This window comes from Pholcus phalangioides, unplaced genomic scaffold, assembly GCF_987345545.1.
Source record: "Pholcus phalangioides strain wild (caught in Gottingen) unplaced genomic scaffold, Ppha-v1.0 ptg000019l_1, whole genome shotgun sequence".
In the NCBI taxonomy this organism is placed as follows: domain Eukaryota; kingdom Metazoa; phylum Arthropoda; class Arachnida; order Araneae; family Pholcidae; genus Pholcus; species Pholcus phalangioides.
The window spans coordinates 5,315,321-5,336,308 of NW_028301612.1; positions in this window are offsets into that span (position 1 = coordinate 5,315,321).

The window sequence follows — 20,988 nt, forward strand, 5'->3', positions numbered from 1 at the left end:
TGAGAATATTTTATATATAAAGGGTTATATATAATTTTAAAAAAAAATGTACTGGTGGTTGTTTTTAAGCAACCATTTTGCCATTGACTGATCAATATCTCTACCTAAGTAGAGGAACGAAGAAGACGAGAGCTTAGTGCTCGGTACTTCGCATCAACTAGCAACGGAACACGCAGAATATTCGATGCGACCTTCGCTACCAGAAAGAACATGAGGTAGATCTTGAATAACACGTCCTACGCTAATGAACCATCTGGTGGCTACCGTTATGTACTCAAGCAGTGTTCCTCTTTGTGGGCAATGTTGAGCGGGGGTTATATCTTTCTTGAAGAAACCAGAAGACACAGTTGAGCATTCGTTTGAATCCCATTCATCAAGCGTGCTTCTTCTGGAGTCTACCATCTTGTCTTCCCAGTAAGGGTGGCCAGTAGCTGAACCACCACTTTTGTAGCTATCGCGATTACTCAAGCCTCCTCGCCACGAAAAACGCAGTCAATGTGAGGCGCGAATAATAGGAACAAGCTAAGCTTCTTTCCTGTTCGCCAGAAGATATCTTTGGGCATTTGTTTCAAACATATTCATCAAGCCTGCTTCATCTGGAACCTACCATTTTGTCTTCCCAGCAAGGGAGACCCTTCCAGTAGCTTAACTACCGCTGGTATAGCCATCGTGGTCATCGGTTCACTCAAGCCTCCTCGCCATGACAAGGCGCAGACACTGAGAGGAGGGAATCACGGAGAGAGCAAAGAGCTTCTCCCCGTTCGTCAGGTTTCCATCACAGAACCTGGGATCCTACACCTAGAAGAAAAACAAAGAAAAAGATTAATAAATGAAAAATATTAAATATAATTTCACACAAAAGAATGCAGAACTAAATGAACTCCATACAAAAAACATGCAAAACTAATGAACTGGCATAAAAAAATTGCAAAACTGAAAACTAAAGTAATTTTTTTTTTTTTTTTTTTTTTTTTTGCGCCGCTGTCGGATATTCGTCCCTCGTCATCTATTACACCATTTCGTAGATGATGAGTATTGTACAGGCCGTTGGAAATAAATTGAGACTCGCTTTTATCGATTTACCTAACTTGACTTGTTAGACCAGGTCGGTATTCAAGGTCAACCTCGATATCTGCGTCAGATCTGATCTCCGCACTCACGAGGCTCCTTCGAGTCATCTTGGGAGCAGATCGAGGAGCTGGCCGTCCCTTTATTCGTGGTGGAGCTTTCTCCTTCGTCACTGCATAGGAGTTCTCACTTTTTGGTGCTCCAGAACGGAGACCCCTGCGAGTCTTCTTGGATGCAGGACGAATGTCTTGCCACAATTTTGCCCGTCGGACTTTCCTCTGCATCACTCCATCGAAAATTCCACTATGTGGCGCTGTGTCGAGATAGCTACCGTAATTTGCGCAGAGTATTGGGCTATCTTCTGGCAATATTAAAAGCTTCTCGCTCTCACCCTTCTCGTCCTCTGTTGGTGTAGTACACGAACTGCCTTCTCCTTTGCCGAGCACAAACGTTCTGTTCAGAACGTCGACAACAGTTTCTGCAGATTCAGCTGCGATGCCGAAAGTTCTATTGAGAATGTTTCCTTCATTCTCCGAAGAGCGTGAGTAAGGCACGTGAGGCATATCGTGTAACAGAGGTTCGATAGGGTCCTCTTCATCAGGGTACTCGACTTTGTACGTTGATGAAACGTTCACATTTTCGATCCCCGAGAGATCCTGCTCTTCTACGCAAAATTGGCTCTGTCTGCAGGCAGTCTCGATACCATGAAGTGCCCACGAAGGTAAGCCTCCTGCAGGCATTTTGACTGCCCCGGATCGATCCCAACGGCGGCGACGTCGTGAACGGTGGCTGCTGTCCGATGCTGATTCTGAAGATACAGCAACTGAGCGACGCCACAGCCACAAAAAGCACAAGCAAAGTACAAACGCAATTGCGTCAATACAGAACATATTGACGATGAATGAAAAAAACACGAAGAATGCACTAATATATACACAATATACAATATACTACAATCTACACACGTGTATACGCACACGCAAACACCCACGCACTTAGGATGTTACTATCAAATCGTATCCGTTAATACGAATCCACCGATAACGTGATGGAAAATTATAAGGGTCGACTCCCGGCCGCAAAACGAGCAAACGATAAATCGAATAAACGAGAAACAGCGAGGAGCCGAGGACGGGCGCGCAAAAAACTCTTCCTTATATACACAGGTGGCGAATTTTTTCTTAGAATTTTTGGGAAAATTCCGAGAATATTTTGGAAAATTCCGAGAATATTTTGGAAAATTCCGAGAATTTTTTAGAAAATTCGGGTTCACGTCAAGGCTGCTTGCACATCCAGGTAAAAAAATTCTAGGAATTACAGTGAAATTCCAAGATCACTTTGGATACGTATGTCTGGGCCTGTGAATGCGGATAGTTGTAGCTGGTTTGACGTCTAAAAATGAATCGTTCTGGTTGTATTGGTTTTTTTCTTACATTGAGAAACGTTTCTAATTTGATCAAATTCACATTTGTGTCATTGTGGACGTTTTAACAGCGCCATCTCGTGTTAACACTCTGTCGGAGTAAATTCTGGGATTCGAATGTTTACGCAGCAGATGGAAAAGAGGACTATTCAGAAAAAATTCGTGGCAAAACTCGCCGATTACGGCAATGACGAGATGATCAAGGGATTATCGACGGGCAGTTAAGTTAGTTTAATATGATCGTGGACTCTGTTTTCAAGCATGTAACCAAGGGACGACTTTGAGTAACGAAGTGCATCATATCTTCATTAGAGCATCGCCATCTAGTGGCGAGATAAAAAAGTACGGATTTGTTTAATGTACACTGGAGTTCGCACCCGCCTTAAAAGCGAACCTGATGATACTCAGGCTGCTTAAACCATGCATAATAGTTTAAAATCAGAAGCCACCTGGTCGTCTATATGACTTTCCCAAACGAGTGAAATTGTATTGAGAAAAGTATTGAGATTCTGTAAATTATGATGACCATTTGTAACCTTATACTCTATTTTTCTATTTTATAATTATATATTTTTTAAATATATTTGTCAAATGTTTAGAAATCATATTGAATGGTTTTGCTGACATTGTTGGAGTTTTTCATGTATATACACATATCATTTTTTTTGTCTAAATGGAAAGATATCGCAAAATATGCTGTAAACTTACGTGGTGTTAATCACTTTGTGAAACTGATTTGTTTAATATTGCAGATATTGGGAATGTTTGCAATCGACGAGATTTATTTTTGAAAGTAAGTGTAATCTGATGGGGTAGAAGATGTTTTAACCCCTGAAAACTGTTAACAGCATATTGATATTGTTTTGTATTAGTGAGAATATTTTATATATAAAGGGTTATATATAATTTTAAAAAAAAATGTACTGGTGGTTGTTTTTAAGCAACCATTTTGCCATTGACTGATCAATATCTCTACCTAAGTAGAGGAACGAAGAAGACGAGAGCTTAGTGCTCGGTACTTCGCATCAACTAGCAACGGAACACGCAGAATATTCGATGCGACCTTCGCTACCAGAAAGAACATGAGGTAGATCTTGAATAACACGTCCTACGCTAATGAACCATCTGGTGGCTACCGTTATGTACTCAAGCAGTGTTCCTCTTTGTGGGCAATGTTGAGCGGGGGTTATATCTTTCTTGAAGAAACCAGAAGACACAGTTGAGCATTCGTTTGAATCCCATTCATCAAGCGTGCTTCTTCTGGAGTCTACCATCTTGTCTTCCCAGTAAGGGTGGCCCTATCAGTAGCTCAACCACCACTTTTGTAGCTATCGCGATTACTCAAGCCTCCTCGCCACGAAAAACGCAGTCAATGTGAGGCGCGAATAATAGGAACAAGCTAAGCTTCTTTCCTGTTCGCCAGAAGATATCTTTGGGCATTTGTTTCAAACATATTCATCAAGCCTGCTTCGTCTGGAACCTACCATTTTGTCTTCCCAGCAAGGGAGACCCTTCCAGTAGCTTAACTACCGCTGGTATAGCCATCGTGGTCATCGGTTCACTCAAGCCTCCTCGCCACGACAAGGCGCAGACACTGAGAGGAGGGAATCACGGAGAGAGCAAAGAGCTTCTCCCCGTTCGTCAGGTTTCCATCACAGAACCTGGGATCCTACACCTAGAAGAAAAACAAAGAAAAAGATTAATAAATGAAAAATATTAAATATAATTTCACACAAAAGAATGCAGAACTAAATGAACTCCATACAAAAAACATGCAAAACTAATGAACTGGCATAAAAAAATTGCAAAACTGAAAACTAAAGTAATTTTTTTTTTTTTTTTTTTTATGCGCCGCTGTCGGATATTCGTCCCTCGTCATCTATTACACCATTTCGTAGATGATGAGTATTGTACAGGCCGTTGGAAATAAATTGAGACTCGCTTTTATCGATTTACCTAACTTGACTTGTTAGACCAGGTCGGTATTCAAGGTCAACCTCGATATCTGCGTCAGATCTGATCTCCGCACTCACGAGGCTCCTTCGAGTCATCTTGGGAGCAGATCGAGGAGCTGGCCGTCCCTTTATTCGTGGTGGAGCTTTCTCCTTCGTCACTGCATAGGAGTTCTCACTTTTTGGTGCTCCAGAACGGAGACCCCTGCGAGTCTTCTTGGATGCAGGACGAATGTCTTGCCACAATTTTGCCCGTCGGACTTTCCTCTGCATCACTCCATCGAAAATTCCACTATGTGGCGCTGTGTCGAGATAGCTACCGTAATTTGCGCAGAGTATTGGGCTATCTTCTGGCAATATTAAAAGCTTCTCGCTCTCACCCTTCTCGTCCTCTGTTGGTGTAGTACACGAACTGCCTTCTCCTTTGCCGAGCACAAACGTTCTGTTCAGAACGTCGACAACAGTTTCTGCAGATTCAGCTGCGATGCCGAAAGTTCTATTGAGAATGTTTCCTTCATTCTCCGAAGAGCGTGAGTAAGGCACGTGAGGCATATCGTGTAACAGAGGTTCGATAGGGTCCTCTTCATCAGGGTACTCGACTTTGTACGTTGATGAAACGTTCACATTTTCGATCCCCGAGAGATCCTGCTCTTCTACGCAAAATTGGCTCTGTCTGCAGGCAGTCTCGATACCATGAAGTGCCCACGAAGGTAAGCCTCCTGCAGGCATTTTGACTGCCCCGGATCGATCCCAACGGCGGCGACGTCGTGAACGGTGGCTGCTGTCCGATGCTGATTCTGAAGATACAGCAACTGAGCGACGCCACAGCCACAAAAAGCACAAGCAAAGTACAAACGCAATTGCGTCAATACAGAACATATTGACGATGAATGAAAAAAACACGAAGAATGCACTAATATATACACAATATACAATATACTACAATCTACACACGTGTATACGCACACGCAAACACCCACGCACTTAGGATGTTACTATCAAATCGTATCCGTTAATACGAATCCACCGATAACGTGATGGAAAATTATAAGGGTCGACTCCCGGCCGCAAAACGAGCAAACGATAAATCGAATAAACGAGAAACAGCGAGGAGCCGAGGACGGGCGCGCAAAAAACTCTTCCTTATATACACAGGTGGCGAATTTTTTCTTAGAATTTTTGGGAAAATTCCGAGAATATTTTGGAAAATTCCGAGAATATTTTGGAAAATTCCGAGAATTTTTTAGAAAATTCGGGTTCACGTCAAGGCTGCTTGCACATCCAGGTAAAAAATTCTAGGAATTACAGTGAAATTCCAAGATCACTTTGGATACGTATGTCTGGGCCTGTGAATGCGGATAGTTGTAGCTGGTTTGACGTCTAAAACTGAATCGTTCTGGTTGTATTGGTTTTTTTCTTACATTGAGAAACGTTTCTAATTTGATCAAATTCACATTTGTGTCATTGTGGACGTTTTAACAGCGCCATCTCGTGTTAACACTCTGTCGGAGTAAATTCTGGGATTCGAATGTTTACGCAGCAGATGGAAAAGAGGACTATTCAGAAAAAATTCGTGGCAAAACTCGCCGATTACGGCAATGACGAGATGATCAAGGGATTATCGACGGGCAGTTAAGTTAGTTTAATATGATCGTGGACTCTGTTTTCAAGCATGTAACCAAGGGACGACTTTGAGTAACGAAGTGCATCATATCTTCATTAGAGCATCGCCATCTAGTGGCGAGATAAAAAAGTACGGATTTGTTTAATGTACACTGGAGTTCGCACCCGCCTTAAAAGCGAACCTGATGATACTCAGGCTGCTTAAACCATGCATAATAGTTTAAAATCAGAAGCCACCTGGTCGTCTATATGACTTTCCCAAACGAGTGAAATTGTATTGAGAAAAGTATTGAGATTCTGTAAATTATGATGACCATTTGTAACCTTATACTCTATTTTTCTATTTTATAATTATATATTTTTTAAATATATTTGTCAAATGTTTAGAAATCATATTGAATGGTTTTGCTGACATTGTTGGAGTTTTTCATGTATATACACATATCATTTTTTTTGTCTAAATGGAAAGATATCGCAAAATATGCTGTAAACTTACGTGGTGTTAATCACTTTGTGAAACTGATTTGTTTAATATTGCAGATATTGGGAATGTTTGCAATCGACGAGATTTATTTTTGAAAGTAAGTGTAATCTGATGGGGTAGAAGATGTTTTAACCCCTGAAAACTGTTAACAGCATATTGATATTGTTTTGTATTAGTGAGAATATTTTATATATAAAGGGTTATATATAATTTTAAAAAAAAATGTACTGGTGGTTGTTTTTAAGCAACCATTTTGCCATTGACTGATCAATATCTCTACCTAAGTAGAGGAACGAAGAAGACGAGAGCTTAGTGCTCGGTACTTCGCATCAACTAGCAACGGAACACGCAGAATATTCGATGCGACCTTCGCTACCAGAAAGAACATGAGGTAGATCTTGAATAACACGTCCTACGCTAATGAACCATCTGGTGGCTACCGTTATGTACTCAAGCAGTGTTCCTCTTTGTGGGCAATGTTGAGCGGGGGTTATATCTTTCTTGAAGAAACCAGAAGACACAGTTGAGCATTCGTTTGAATCCCATTCATCAAGCGTGCTTCTTCTGGAGTCTACCATCTTGTCTTCCCAGTAAGGGTGGCCCTATCAGTAGCTCAACCACCACTTTTGTAGCTATCGCGATTACTCAAGCCTCCTCGCCACGAAAAACGCAGTCAATGTGAGGCGCGAATAATAGGAACAAGCTAAGCTTCTTTCCTGTTCGCCAGAAGATATCTTTGGGCATTTGTTTCAAACATATTCATCAAGCCTGCTTCGTCTGGAACCTACCATTTTGTCTTCCCAGCAAGGGAGACCCTTCCAGTAGCTTAACTACCGCTGGTATAGCCATCGTGGTCATCGGTTCACTCAAGCCTCCTCGCCACGACAAGGCGCAGACACTGAGAGGAGGGAATCACGGAGAGAGCAAAGAGCTTCTCCCCGTTCGTCAGGTTTCCATCACAGAACCTGGGATCCTACACCTAGAAGAAAAACAAAGAAAAAGATTAATAAATGAAAAATATTAAATATAATTTCACACAAAAGAATGCAGAACTAAATGAACTCCATACAAAAAACATGCAAAACTAATGAACTGGCATAAAAAAATTGCAAAACTGAAAACTAAAGTAATTTTTTTTTTTTTTTTTTTTATGCGCCGCTGTCGGATATTCGTCCCTCGTCATCTATTACACCATTTCGTAGATGATGAGTATTGTACAGGCCGTTGGAAATAAATTGAGACTCGCTTTTATCGATTTACCTAACTTGACTTGTTAGACCAGGTCGGTATTCAAGGTCAACCTCGATATCTGCGTCAGATCTGATCTCCGCACTCACGAGGCTCCTTCGAGTCATCTTGGGAGCAGATCGAGGAGCTGGCCGTCCCTTTATTCGTGGTGGAGCTTTCTCCTTCGTCACTGCATAGGAGTTCTCACTTTTTGGTGCTCCAGAACGGAGACCCCTGGGAGTCTTCTTGGATGCAGGACGAGTGTCTTGCCACAATTTTGCCCGTCGGACTTTCCTCTGCATCACTCCATCGAAAATTCCACTATGTGGCGCTGTGTCGAGATAGCTACCGTAATTTGCGCAGAGTATTGGGCTATCTTCTGGCAATATGAAAAGCTTCTCGCTCTCACCCTTCTCGTCCTCTGTTGGTGTAGTACACGAACTGCCTTCTCCTTTGCCGAGCACAAACGTTCTGTTCAGAACGTCGACAACAGTTTCTGCAGATTCAGCTGCGATGCCGAAAGTTCTATTGAGAATGTTTCCTTCATTCTCCGAAGAGCGTGAGTAAGGCACGTGAGGCATATCGTGTAACAGAGGTTTGATAGGGTCCTCTTCATCAGGGTACTCGACTTTGTACGTTGATGAAACGTTCACATTTTCGATCCCCGAGAGATCCTGCTCTTCTACGCAAAATTGGCTCTGTCTGCAGGCAGTCTCGATACCATGAAGTGCCCACGAAGGTAAGCCTCCTGCAGGCATTTTGACTGCCCCGGATCGATCCCAACGGCGGCGACGTCGTGAACGGTGGCTGCTGTCCGATGCTGATTCTGAAGATACAGCAACTGAGCGACGCCACAGCCACAAAAAGCACAAGCAAAGTACAAACGCAATTGCGTCAATACAGAACATATTGACGATGAATGAAAAAAACACGAAGAATGCACTAATATATACACAATATACAATATACTACAATCTACACACGTGTATACGCACACGCAAACACCCACGCACTTAGGATGTTACTATCAAATCGTATCCGTTAATACGAATCCACCGATAACGTGATGGAAAATTATAAGGGTCGACTCCCGGCCGCAAAACGAGCAAACGATAAATCGAATAAACGAGAAACAGCGAGGAGCCGAGGACGGGCGCGCAAAAAACTCTTCCTTATATACACAGGTGGCGAATTTTTTCTTAGAATTTTTGGGAAAATTCCGAGAATATTTTGGAAAATTCCGAGTTTTTTTAGAAAATTCGGGTTCACGTCAAGGCTGCTTGCACATCCAGGTAAAAAAATTCTAGGAATTACAGTGAAATTCCAAGATCACTTTGGATACGTATGTCTGGGCCTGTGAATGCGGATAGTTGTAGCTGGTTTGACGTCTAAAAATGAATCGTTCTGGTTGTATTGGTTTTTTTCTTACATTGAGAAACGTTTCTAATTTGATCAAATTCACATTTGTGTCATTGTGGACGTTTTAACAGCGCCATCTCGTGTTAACACTCTGTCGGAGTGAATTCTGGGATTCGAATGTTTACGCAGCAGATGGAAAAGAGGACTATTCAGAAAAAATTCGTGGCAAAACTCGCCGATTACGGCAATGACGAGATGATCAAGGGATTATCGACGGGCAGTTAAGTTAGTTTAATATGATCGTGGACTCTGTTTTCAAGCATGTAACCAAGGGACGACTTTGAGTAACGAAGTGCATCATATCTTCAATGAGCATCGCCATCTAGTGGCGAGATAAAAAAGTACGGATTTGTTTAATGTACACTGGAGTTCGCACCCGCCTTAAAAGCGAACCTGATGATACTCAGGCTGGTTAAACCATGCATAATAGTTTAAAATCAGAAGCCACCTGGTCGTCTATATGACTTTCCCAAACGAGTGAAATTGTATTGAGAAAAGTATTGAGATTCTGTAAATTATGATGACCATTTGTAACCTTATACTCTATTTTTCTATTTTATAATTATATATTTTTTAAATATATTTGACAAATGTTTAGAAATCATATTGAATGGTTTTGCTGACATTGTTGGAGTTTTTCATGTATATACACATATCATTTTTTTTTGTCTAAATGCAAAGATATCGCAAAATATGCTGTAAACTTACGTGGTGTTAATCACTTTGTGAAACTGATTTGTTTAATATTGCAGATATTGGGAATGTTTGCAATCGACGAGATTTATTTTTGAAAGTAAGTGTAATCTGATGGGGTAGAAGATGTTTTAACCCCTGAAAACTGTTAACAGCATATTCATATTGTTTTGTATTAGTGAGAATATTTTATATATAAAGGGTTATATATAATTTAAAAAAAAAATGTACTGGTGGTTGTTTTTAAGCAACCATTTTGCCATTGACTGATCAATATCTCTACCTAAGTAGAGGAACGAAGAAGACGAGAGCTTAGTGCTCGGTACTTCGCATCAACTAGCAACGGAACACGCAGAATATTCGATGCGACCTTCGCTACCAGAAAGAACATGAGGTAGATCTTGAATAACACGTCCTACGCTAATGAACCATCTGGTGGCTACCGTTATGTACTCAAGCAGTGTTCCTCTTTGTGGGCAATGTTGAGCGGGGGTTATATCTTTCTTAAAGAAACCAGAAGACACAGTTGAGCATTCGTTTGAATCCCATTCATCAAGCCTGCTTCGTCTGGAACCTACCATTTTGTCTTCCCAGCAAGGGAGACCCTTCCAGTAGCTTAACTACCGCTGGTATAGCCATCGTGGTCATCGGTTCACTCAAGTCTCCTCGCCACGACAAGGCGCAGACACTGAGAGGAGGGAATCACGGAGAGAGCAAAGAGCTTCTCCCCGTTCGTCAGGTTTCCATCACAGAACCTGGGATCCTACACCTAGAAGAAAAACAAAGAAAAAGATTAATAAATGAAAAATATTAAATATAATTTCACACAAAAGAATGCAGAACTAAATGAACTCCATACAAAAAACATGCAAAACTAATGAACTGGCATAAAAAAATTGCAAACTGAAAACTAGAGTAATTTTTTTTTTTTTTTTTTTTTTTTTTTTTTGCGCCGCTGTCGGATATTCGTCCCTCGTCATCTATTACACCATTTCGTAGATGATGAGTATTGTACAGGCCGTTGGAAATAAATTGAGACTCGCTTTTATCGATTTACCTAACTTGACTTGTTAGACCAGGTCGGTATTCAAGGTCAACCTCGATATCTGCGTCAGATCTGATCTCCGCACTCACGAGGCTCCTTCGAGTCATCTTGGGAGCAGATCGAGGAGCTGGCCGTCCCTTTATTCGTGGTGGAGCTTTCTCCTTCGTCACTGCATAGGAGTTCTCACTTTTTGGTGCTCCAGAACGGGGACCCCTGCGAGTCTTCTTGGATGCAGGACGAGTGTCTTGCCACAATTTTGCCCGTCGGACTTTCCTCTGCATCACTCCATCGAAAATTCCACTATGTGGCGCTGTGTCGAGATAGCTACCGTAATTTGCGCAAAGTATTGGGCTATCTTCTGGCAATATGAAAAGCTTCTCGCTCTCACCCTTCTCGTCCTCAGTTGGTGTAGTACACGAACTGCCTTCTCCTTTGCCGAGCACAAACGTTCTGTTCAGAACGTCGACAACAGTTTCTGCAGATTCAGCTGCGATGCCGAAAGTTCTATTGAGAATGTTTCCTTCATTCTCCGAAGAGCGTGAGTAAGGCACGTGAGGCATATCGTGTAACAGAGGTTCGATAGGGTCCTCTTCATCAGGGTACTCGACTTTGTACGTTGATGAAACGTTCACATTTTCGATCCCCGAGAGATCCTGCTCTTCTACGCAAAATTGGCTCTGTCTGCAGGCAGTCTCGATACCATGAAGTGCCCACGAAGGTAAGCCTCCTGCAGGCATTTTGACTGCCCCGGATCGATCCCAACGGCGGCGACGTCGTTAACGGTGGCTGCTGTCCGATGCTGATTCTGAAGATACAGCAACTGAGCGACGCCACAGCCACAAAAAGCACAAGCAAAGTACAAACGCAATTGCGTCAATACAGAACATATTGACGATGAATGAAAAAAACACGAAGAATGCACTAATATATACACAATATACAATATACTACAATCTACACACGTGTATACGCACACGCAAACACCCACGCACTTAGGATGTTACTATCAAATCGTATCCGTTAATACGAATCCACCGATAACGTGATGGAAAATTATAAGGGTCGACTCCCGGCCGCAAAACGAGCAAACGATAAATCGAATAAACGAGAAACAGCGAGGAGCCGAGGACGGGCGCGCAAAAAACTCTTCCTTATATACACAGGTGGCGAATTTTTTCTTAGAATTTTTGGGAAAATTCCGAGAATATTTTGGAAAATTCCGAGAATTTTTTAGAAAATTCGGGTTGGCGTCAAGGCTGCTTGCACATCCAGGTAAAAAAATTCTAGGAATTACAGTGAAATTCCAAGATCACTTTGGATACGTATGTCTGGGCCTGTGAATGCGGATAGTTGTAGCTGGTTTGACGTCTAAAAATGAATCGTTCTGGTTGTATTGGTTTTTTTCTTACATTGAGAAACGTTTCTAATTTGATCAAATTCACATTTGTGTCATTGTAGACGTTTTAACAGCGCCATCTCGTGTTAACACTCTGTCGGAGTAAATTCTGGGATTCAAATGTTTACGCAGCAGATGGAAAAGAGGACTATTCAGAAAAAATTCGTGGCAAAACTCGCCGATTACGGCAATGACGAGATGATCAAGGGATTATCGACGGGCAGTTAAGTTAGTTTAATATGATCGTGGACTCTGTTTTCAAGCATGTAACCAAGGGACGACTTTGAGTAACGAAGTGCATCATATCTTCATTAGAGCATCGCCATCTAGTGGCGAGATAAAAAAGTACGGATTTGTTTAATGTACACTGGAGTTCGCACCCGCCTTAAAAGCGAACCTGATGATACTCAGGCTGGTTAAACCATGCATAATAGTTTAAAATCAGAAGCCACCTGGTCGTCTATATGACTTTCCCAAACGAGTGAAATTGTATTGAGAAAAGTATTGAGATTCTGTAAATTATGATGACCATTTGTAACCTTATACTCTATTTTTCTATTTTATAATTATATATTTTTTAAATATATTTGTCAAATGTTTAGAAATCATATTGAATGGTTTTGCTGACATTGTTGGAGTTTTTCATGTATATACACATATCATTTTTTTTGTCTAAATGGAAAGATATCGCAAAATATGCTGTAAACTTACGTGGTGTTAATCACTTTGTGAAACTGATTTGTTTAATATTGCAGATATTGGGAATGTTTGCAATCGACGAGATTTATTTTTGAAAGTAAGTGTAATCTGATGGGGTAGAAGATGTTTTAACCCCTGAAAACTGTTAACAGCATATTCATATTGTTTTGTATTAGTGAGAATATTTTATATATAAAGGGTTATATATAATTTAAAAAAAAAATGTACTGGTGGTTGTTTTTAAGCAACCATTTTGCCATTGACTGATCAATATCTCTACCTAAGTAGAGGAACGAAGAAGACGAGAGCTTAGTGCTCGGTACTTCGCATCAACTAGCAACGGAACACGCAGAATATTCGATGCGACCTTCGCTACCAGAAAGAACATGAGGTAGATCTTGAATAACACGTCCTACGCTAATGAACCATCTGGTGGCTACCGTTATGTACTCAAGCAGTGTTCCTCTTTGTGGGCAATGTTGAGCGGGGGTTATATCTTTCTTAAAGAAACCAGAAGACACAGTTGAGCATTCGTTTGAATCCCATTCATCAAGCCTGCTTCGTCTGGAACCTACCATTTTGTCTTCCCAGCAAGGGAGACCCTTCCAGTAGCTTAACTACCGCTGGTATAGCCATCGTGGTCATCGGTTCACTCAAGTCTCCTCGCCACGACAAGGCGCAGACACTGAGAGGAGGGAATCACGGAGAGAGCAAAGAGCTTCTCCCCGTTCGTCAGGTTTCCATCACAGAACCTGGGATCCTACACCTAGAAGAAAAACAAAGAAAAAGATTAATAAATGAAAAATATTAAATATAATTTCACACAAAAGAATGCAGAACTAAATGAACTCCATACAAAAAACATGCAAAACTAATGAACTGGCATAAAAAAATTGCAAACTGAAAACTAGAGTAATTTTTTTTTTTTTTTTTTTTTTTTTTTTTGCGCCGCTGTCGGATATTCGTCCCTCGTCATCTATTACACCATTTCGTAGATGATGAGTATTGTACAGGCCGTTGGAAATAAATTGAGACTCGCTTTTATCGATTTACCTAACTTGACTTGTTAGACCAGGTCGGTATTCAAGGTCAACCTCGATATCTGCGTCAGATCTGATCTCCGCACTCACGAGGCTCCTTCGAGTCATCTTGGGAGCAGATCGAGGAGCTGGCCGTCCCTTTATTCGTGGTGGAGCTTTCTCCTTCGTCACTGCATAGGAGTTCTCACTTTTTGGTGCTCCAGAACGGGGACCCCTGCGAGTCTTCTTGGATGCAGGACGAGTGTCTTGCCATATTTTTGCCCGTCGGACTTTCCTCTGCATCACTCCATCGAAAATTCCACTATGTGGCGCTGTGTCGAGATAGCTACCGTAATTTGCGCAAAGTATTGGGCTATCTTCTGGCAATATGAAAAGCTTCTCGCTCTCACCCTTCTCGTCCTCAGTTGGTGTAGTACACGAACTGCCTTCTCCTTTGCCGAGCACAAACGTTCTGTTCAGAACGTCGACAACAGTTTCTGCAGATTCAGCTGCGATGCCGAAAGTTCTATTGAGAATGTTTCCTTCATTCTCCGAAGAGCGTGAGTAAGGCACGTGAGGCATATCGTGTAACAGAGGTTCGATAGGGTCCTCTTCATCAGGGTACTCGACTTTGTACGTTGATGAAACGTTCACATTTTCGATCCCCGAGAGATCCTGCTCTTCTACGCAAAATTGGCTCTGTCTGCAGGCAGTCTCGATACCATGAAGTGCCCACGAAGGTAAGCCTCCTGCAGGCATTTTGACTGCCCCGGATCGATCCCAACGGCGGCGACGTCGTTAACGGTGGCTGCTGTCCGATGCTGATTCTGAAGATACAGCAACTGAGCGACGCCACAGCCACAAAAAGCACAAGCAAAGTACAAACGCAATTGCGTCAATACAGAACATATTGACGATGAATGAAAAAAACACGAAGAATGCACTAATATATACACAATATACAATATACTACAATCTACACACGTGTATACGCACACGCAAACACCCACGCACTTAGGATGTTACTATCAAATCGTATCCGTTAATACGAATCCACCGATAACGTGATGGAAAATTATAAGGGTCGACTCCCGGCCGCAAAACGAGCAAACGATAAATCGAATAAACGAGAAACAGCGAGGAGCCGAGGACGGGCGCGCAAAAAACTCTTCCTTATATACACAGGTGGCGAATTTTTTCTTAGAATTTTTGGGAAAATTCCGAGAATATTTTGGAAAATTCCGAGAATTTTTTAGAAAATTCGGGTTGGCGTCAAGGCTGCTTGCACATCCAGGTAAAAAAATTCTAGGAATTACAGTGAAATTCCAAGATCACTTTGGATACGTATGTCTGGGCCTGTGAATGCGGATAGTTGTAGCTGGTTTGACGTCTAAAAATGAATCGTTCTGGTTGTATTGGTTTTTTTCTTACATTGAGAAACGTTTCTAATTTGATCAAATTCACATTTGTGTCATTGTAGACGTTTTAACAGCGCCATCTCGTGTTAACACTCTGTCGGAGTAAATTCTGGGATTCAAATGTTTACGCAGCAGATGGAAAAGAGGACTATTCAGAAAAAATTCGTGGCAAAACTCGCCGATTACGGCAATGACGAGATGATCAAGGGATTATCGACGGGCAGTTAAGTTAGTTTAATATGATCGTGGACTCTGTTTTCAAGCATGTAACCAAGGGACGACTTTGAGTAACGAAGTGCATCATATCTTCATTAGAGCATCGCCATCTAGTGGCGAGATAAAAAAGTACGGATTTGTTTAATGTACACTGGAGTTCGCACCCGCCTTAAAAGCGAACCTGATGATACTCAGGCTGGTTAAACCATGCATAATAGTTTAAAATCAGAAGCCACCTGGTCGTCTATATGACTTTCCCAAACGAGTGAAATTGTATTGAGAAAAGTATTGAGATTCTGTAAATTATGATGACCATTTGTAACCTTATACTCTATTTTTCTATTTTATAATTATATATTTTTTAAATATATTTGTCAAATGTTTAGAAATCATATTGAATGGTTTTGCTGACATTGTTGGAGTTTTTCATGTATATACACATATCATTTTTTTTGTCTAAATGGAAAGATATCGCAAAATATGCTGTAAACTTACGTGGTGTTAATCACTTTGTGAAACTGATTTGTTTAATATTGCAGATATTGGGAATGTTTGCAATCGACGAGATTTATTTTTGAAAGTAAGTGTAATCTGATGGGGTAGAAGATGTTTTAACCCCTGAAAACTGTTAACAGCATATTGATATTGTTTTGTATTAGTGAGAATATTTTATATATAAAGGGTTATATATAATTTAAAAAAAAATGTACTGGTGGTTGTTTTTAAGCAACCATTTTGCCATTGACTGATCAATATCTCTACCTAAGTAGAGGAACGAAGAAGACGAGAGCTTAGTGCTCGGTACTTCGCATCAACTAGCAACGGAACACGCAGAATATTCGATGCGACCTTCGCTACCAGAAAGAACATGAGGTAGATCTTGAATAACACGTCCTACGCTAATGAACCATCTGGTGGCTACCGTTATGTACTCAAGCAGTGTTCCTCTTTGTGGGCAATGTTGAGCGGGGGTTATATCTTTCTTGAAGAAACCAGAAGACACAGTTGAGCATTCGTTTGAATCCCATTCATCAAGCGTGCTTCTTCTGGAGTCTACCATCTTGTCTTCCCAGTAAGGGTGGCCCTATCAGTAGCTCAACCACCACTTTTGTAGCTATCGCGATTACTCAAGCCTCCTCGCCACGAAAAACGCAGTCAATGTGAGGCGCGAATAATAGGAACAAGCTAAGCTTCTCTCCTGTTCGCCAGAAGATATCTTTGGGCATTTGTTTCAAACATATTCATCAAGCCTGCTTCGTCTGGAACCTACCATTTTGTCTTCCCAGCAAGGGAGACCCTTCCAGTAGCTTAACTACCGCTGGTATAGCCATCGTGGTCATCGGTTCACTCAAGCCTCCTCGCCACGACAAGGCGCAGACACTGAGAGGAGGGAATCACGGAGAGAGCAAAGAGCTTCTCCCCGTTCGTCAGGTTTCCATCACAGAACCTGGGATCCTACACCTAGAAGAAAAACAAAGAAAAAGATTAATAAATGAAAAATATTAAATATAATTTCACACAAAAGAATGCAGAACTAAATGAACTCCATACAAAAAACATGCAAAACTAATGAACTGGCATAAAAAAATTGCAAAACTGAAAACTAAAGTAATTTTTTTTTTTTTTTTTTTTTTTTGCGCCGCTGTCGGATATTCGTCCCTCGTCATCTATTACACCATTTCGTAGATGATGAGTATTGTACAGGCCGTTGGAAATAAATTGAGACTCGCTTTTATCGATTTACCTAACTTGACTTGTTAGACCAGGTCGGTATTCACGGTCAACCTCGATATCTGCGTCAGATCTGATCTCCGCACTCACGAGGCTCCTTCGAGTCATCTTGGGAGCAGATCGAGGAGCTGGCCGTCCCTTTATTCGTGGTGGAGCTTTCTCCTTCGTCACTGCATAGGAGTTCTCACTTTTTGGTGCTCCAGAACGGAGACCCCTGCGAGTCTTCTTGGATGCAGGACGAATGTCTTGCCACAATTTTGCCCGTCGGACTTTCCTCTGCATCACTCCATCGAAAATTCCACTATGTGGCGCTGTGTCGAGATAGCTACCGTAATTTGCGCAGAGTATTGGGCTATCTTCTGGCAATATGAAAAGCTTCTCGCTCTCACCCTTCTCGTCCTCTGTTGGTGTAGTACACGAACTGCCTTCTCCTTTGCCGAGCACAAACGTTCTGTTCAGAACGTCGACAACAGTTTCTGCAGATTCAGCTGCGATGCCGAAAGTTCTATTGAGAATGTTTCCTTCATTCTCCGAAGAGCGTGAGTAAGGCACGTGAGGCATATCGTGTAACAGAGGTTCGATAGGGTCCTCTTCATCAGGGTACTCGACTTTGTACGTTGATGAAACGTTCACATTTTCGATCCCCGAGAGATCCTGCTCTTCTACGCAAAATTGGCTCTGTCTGCAGGCAGTCTCGATACCATGAAGTGCCCACGAAGGTAAGCCTCCTGCAGGCATTTTGACTGCCCCGGATCGATCCCAACGGCGGCGACGTCGTGAACGGTGGCTGCTGTCCGATGCTGATTCTGAAGATACAGCAACTGAGCGACGCCACAGCCACAAAAAGCACAAGCAAAGTACAAACGCAATTGCGTCAATACAGAACATATTGACGATGAATGAAAAAAACACGAAGAATGCACTAATATATACACAATATACAATATACTACAATCTACACACGTGTATACGCACACGCAAACACCCACGCACTTAGGATGTTACTATCAAATCGTATCCGTTAATACGAATCCACCGATAACGTGATGGAAAATTATAAGGGTCGACTCCCGGCCGCAAAACGAGCAAACGATAAATCGAATAAACGAGAAACAGCGAGGAGCCGAGGACGGGCGCGCAAAAAACTCTTCCTTATATACACAGGTGGCGAATTTTTTCTTAGAATTTTTGGGAAAATTCCGAGAATATTTTGGAAAATTCCGAGAATATTTTGGAAAATTCCGAGAATATTTTGGAAAATTCGGGTTCACGTCAAGGCTGCTTGCACATCCAGGTAAAAAAATTCTAGGAATTACAGTGAAATTCCAAGATCACTTTGGATACGTATGTCTGGGCCTGTGAATGCGGATAGTTGTAGCTGGTTTGACGTCTAAAAATGAATCGTTCTGGTTGTATTGGTTTTTTTCTTACATTGAGAAACGTTTCTAATTTGATCAAATTCACATTTGTGTCATTGTGGACGTTTTAACAGCGCCATCTCGTGTTAACACTCTGTCGGAGTAAATTCTGGGATTCGAATGTTTACGCAGCAGATGGAAAAGAGGACTATTCAGAAAAAATTCGTGGCAAAACTCGCCGATTACGGCAATGACGAGATGATCAAGGGATTATCGACGGGCAGTTAAGTTAGTTTAATATGATCGTGGACTCTGTTTTCAAGCATGTAACCAAGGGACGACTTTGAGTAACGAAGTGCATCATATCTTCATTAGAGCATCGCCATCTAGTGGCGAGATAAAAAAGTACGGATTTGTTTAATGTACACTGGAGTTCGCACCCGCCTTAAAAGCGAACCTGATGATACTCAGGCTGGTTAAACCATGCATAATAGTTTAAAATCAGAAGCCACCTGGTCGTCTATATGACTTTCCCAAACGAGTGAAATTGTATTGAGAAAAGTATTGAGATTCTGTAAATTATGATGACCATTTGTAACCTTATACTCTATTTTTCTATTTTATAATTATATATTTTTTAAATATATTTGTCAAATGTTTAGAAATCATATTGAATGGTTTTGCTGACATTGTTGGAGTTTTTCATGTATATACACATATCATTTTTTTTGTCTAAATGGAAAGATATCGCAAAATATGCTGTAAACTTACGTGGTGTTAATCACTTTGTGAAACTGATTTGTTTAATATTGCAGATATTGGGAATGTTTGCAATCGACGAGATTTATTTTTGAAAGTAAGTGTAATCTGATGGGGTAGAAGATGTTTTAACCCCTGAAAACTGTTAACAGCATATTGATATTGTTTTGTATTAGTGAGAATATTTTATATATAAAGGGTTATATATAATTTAAAAAAAAATGTACTGGTGGTTGTTTTTAAGCAACCATTTTGCCATTGACTGATCAATATCTCTACCTAAGTAGAGGAACGAAGAAGACGAGAGCTTAGTGCTCGGTACTTCGCATCAACTAGCAACGGAACACGCAGAATATTCGATGCGACCTTCGCTACCAGAAAGAACATGAGGTAGATCTTGAATAACACGTCCTACGCTAATGAACCATCTGGTGGCTACCGTTATGTACTCAAGCAGTGTTCCTCTTTGTGGGCAATGTTGAGCGGGGGTTATATCTTTCTTGAAGAAACCAGAAGACACAGTTGAGCATTCGTTTGAATCCCATTCATCAAGCGTGCTTCTTCTGGAGTCTACCATCTTGTCTTCCCAGTAAGGGTGGCCCTATCAGTAGCTCAACCACCACTTTTGTAGCTATCGCGATTACTCAAGCCTCCTCGCCACGAAAAACGCAGTCAATGTGAGGCGCGAATAATAGGAACAAGCTAAGCTTCTCTCCTGTTCGCCAGAAGATATCTTTGGGCATTTGTTTCAAACATATTCATCAAGCCTGCTTCGTCTGGAACCTACCATTTTGTCTTCCCAGCAAGGGAGACCCTTCCAGTAGCTTAACTACCGCTGGTATAGCCATCGTGGTCATCGGTTCACTCAAGCCTCCTCGCCACGACAAGGCGCAGACACTGAGAGGAGGGAATCACGGAGAGAGCAAAGAGCTTCTCCCCGTTCGTCAGGTTTCCATCACAGAACCTGGGATCCTACACCTAGAAGAAAAACAAAGAAAAAGATTAATAAATGAAAAATATTAAATATAATTTCACACAAAAGAATGCAGAACTAAATGAACTCCATACAAAAAACATGCAAAACTAATGAACTGGCATAAAAAAATTGCAAAACTGAAAACTAAAGTAATTTTTTTTTTTTTTTTTTTTTTTTTGCGCCGCTGTCGGATATTCGTCCCTCGTCATCTATTACACCATTTCGTAGATGATGAGTATTGTACAGGCCGTTGGAAATAAATTGAGACTCGCTTTTATCGATTTACCTAACTTGACTTGTTAGACCAGGTCGGTATTCACGGTCAACCTCGATATCTGCGTCAGATCTGATCTCCGCACTCACGAGGCTCCTTCGAGTCATCTTGGGAGCAGATCGAGGAGCTGGCCGTCCCTTTATTCGTGGTGGAGCTTTCTCCTTCGTCACTGCATAGGAGTTCTCACTTTTTGGTGCTCCAGAACGGA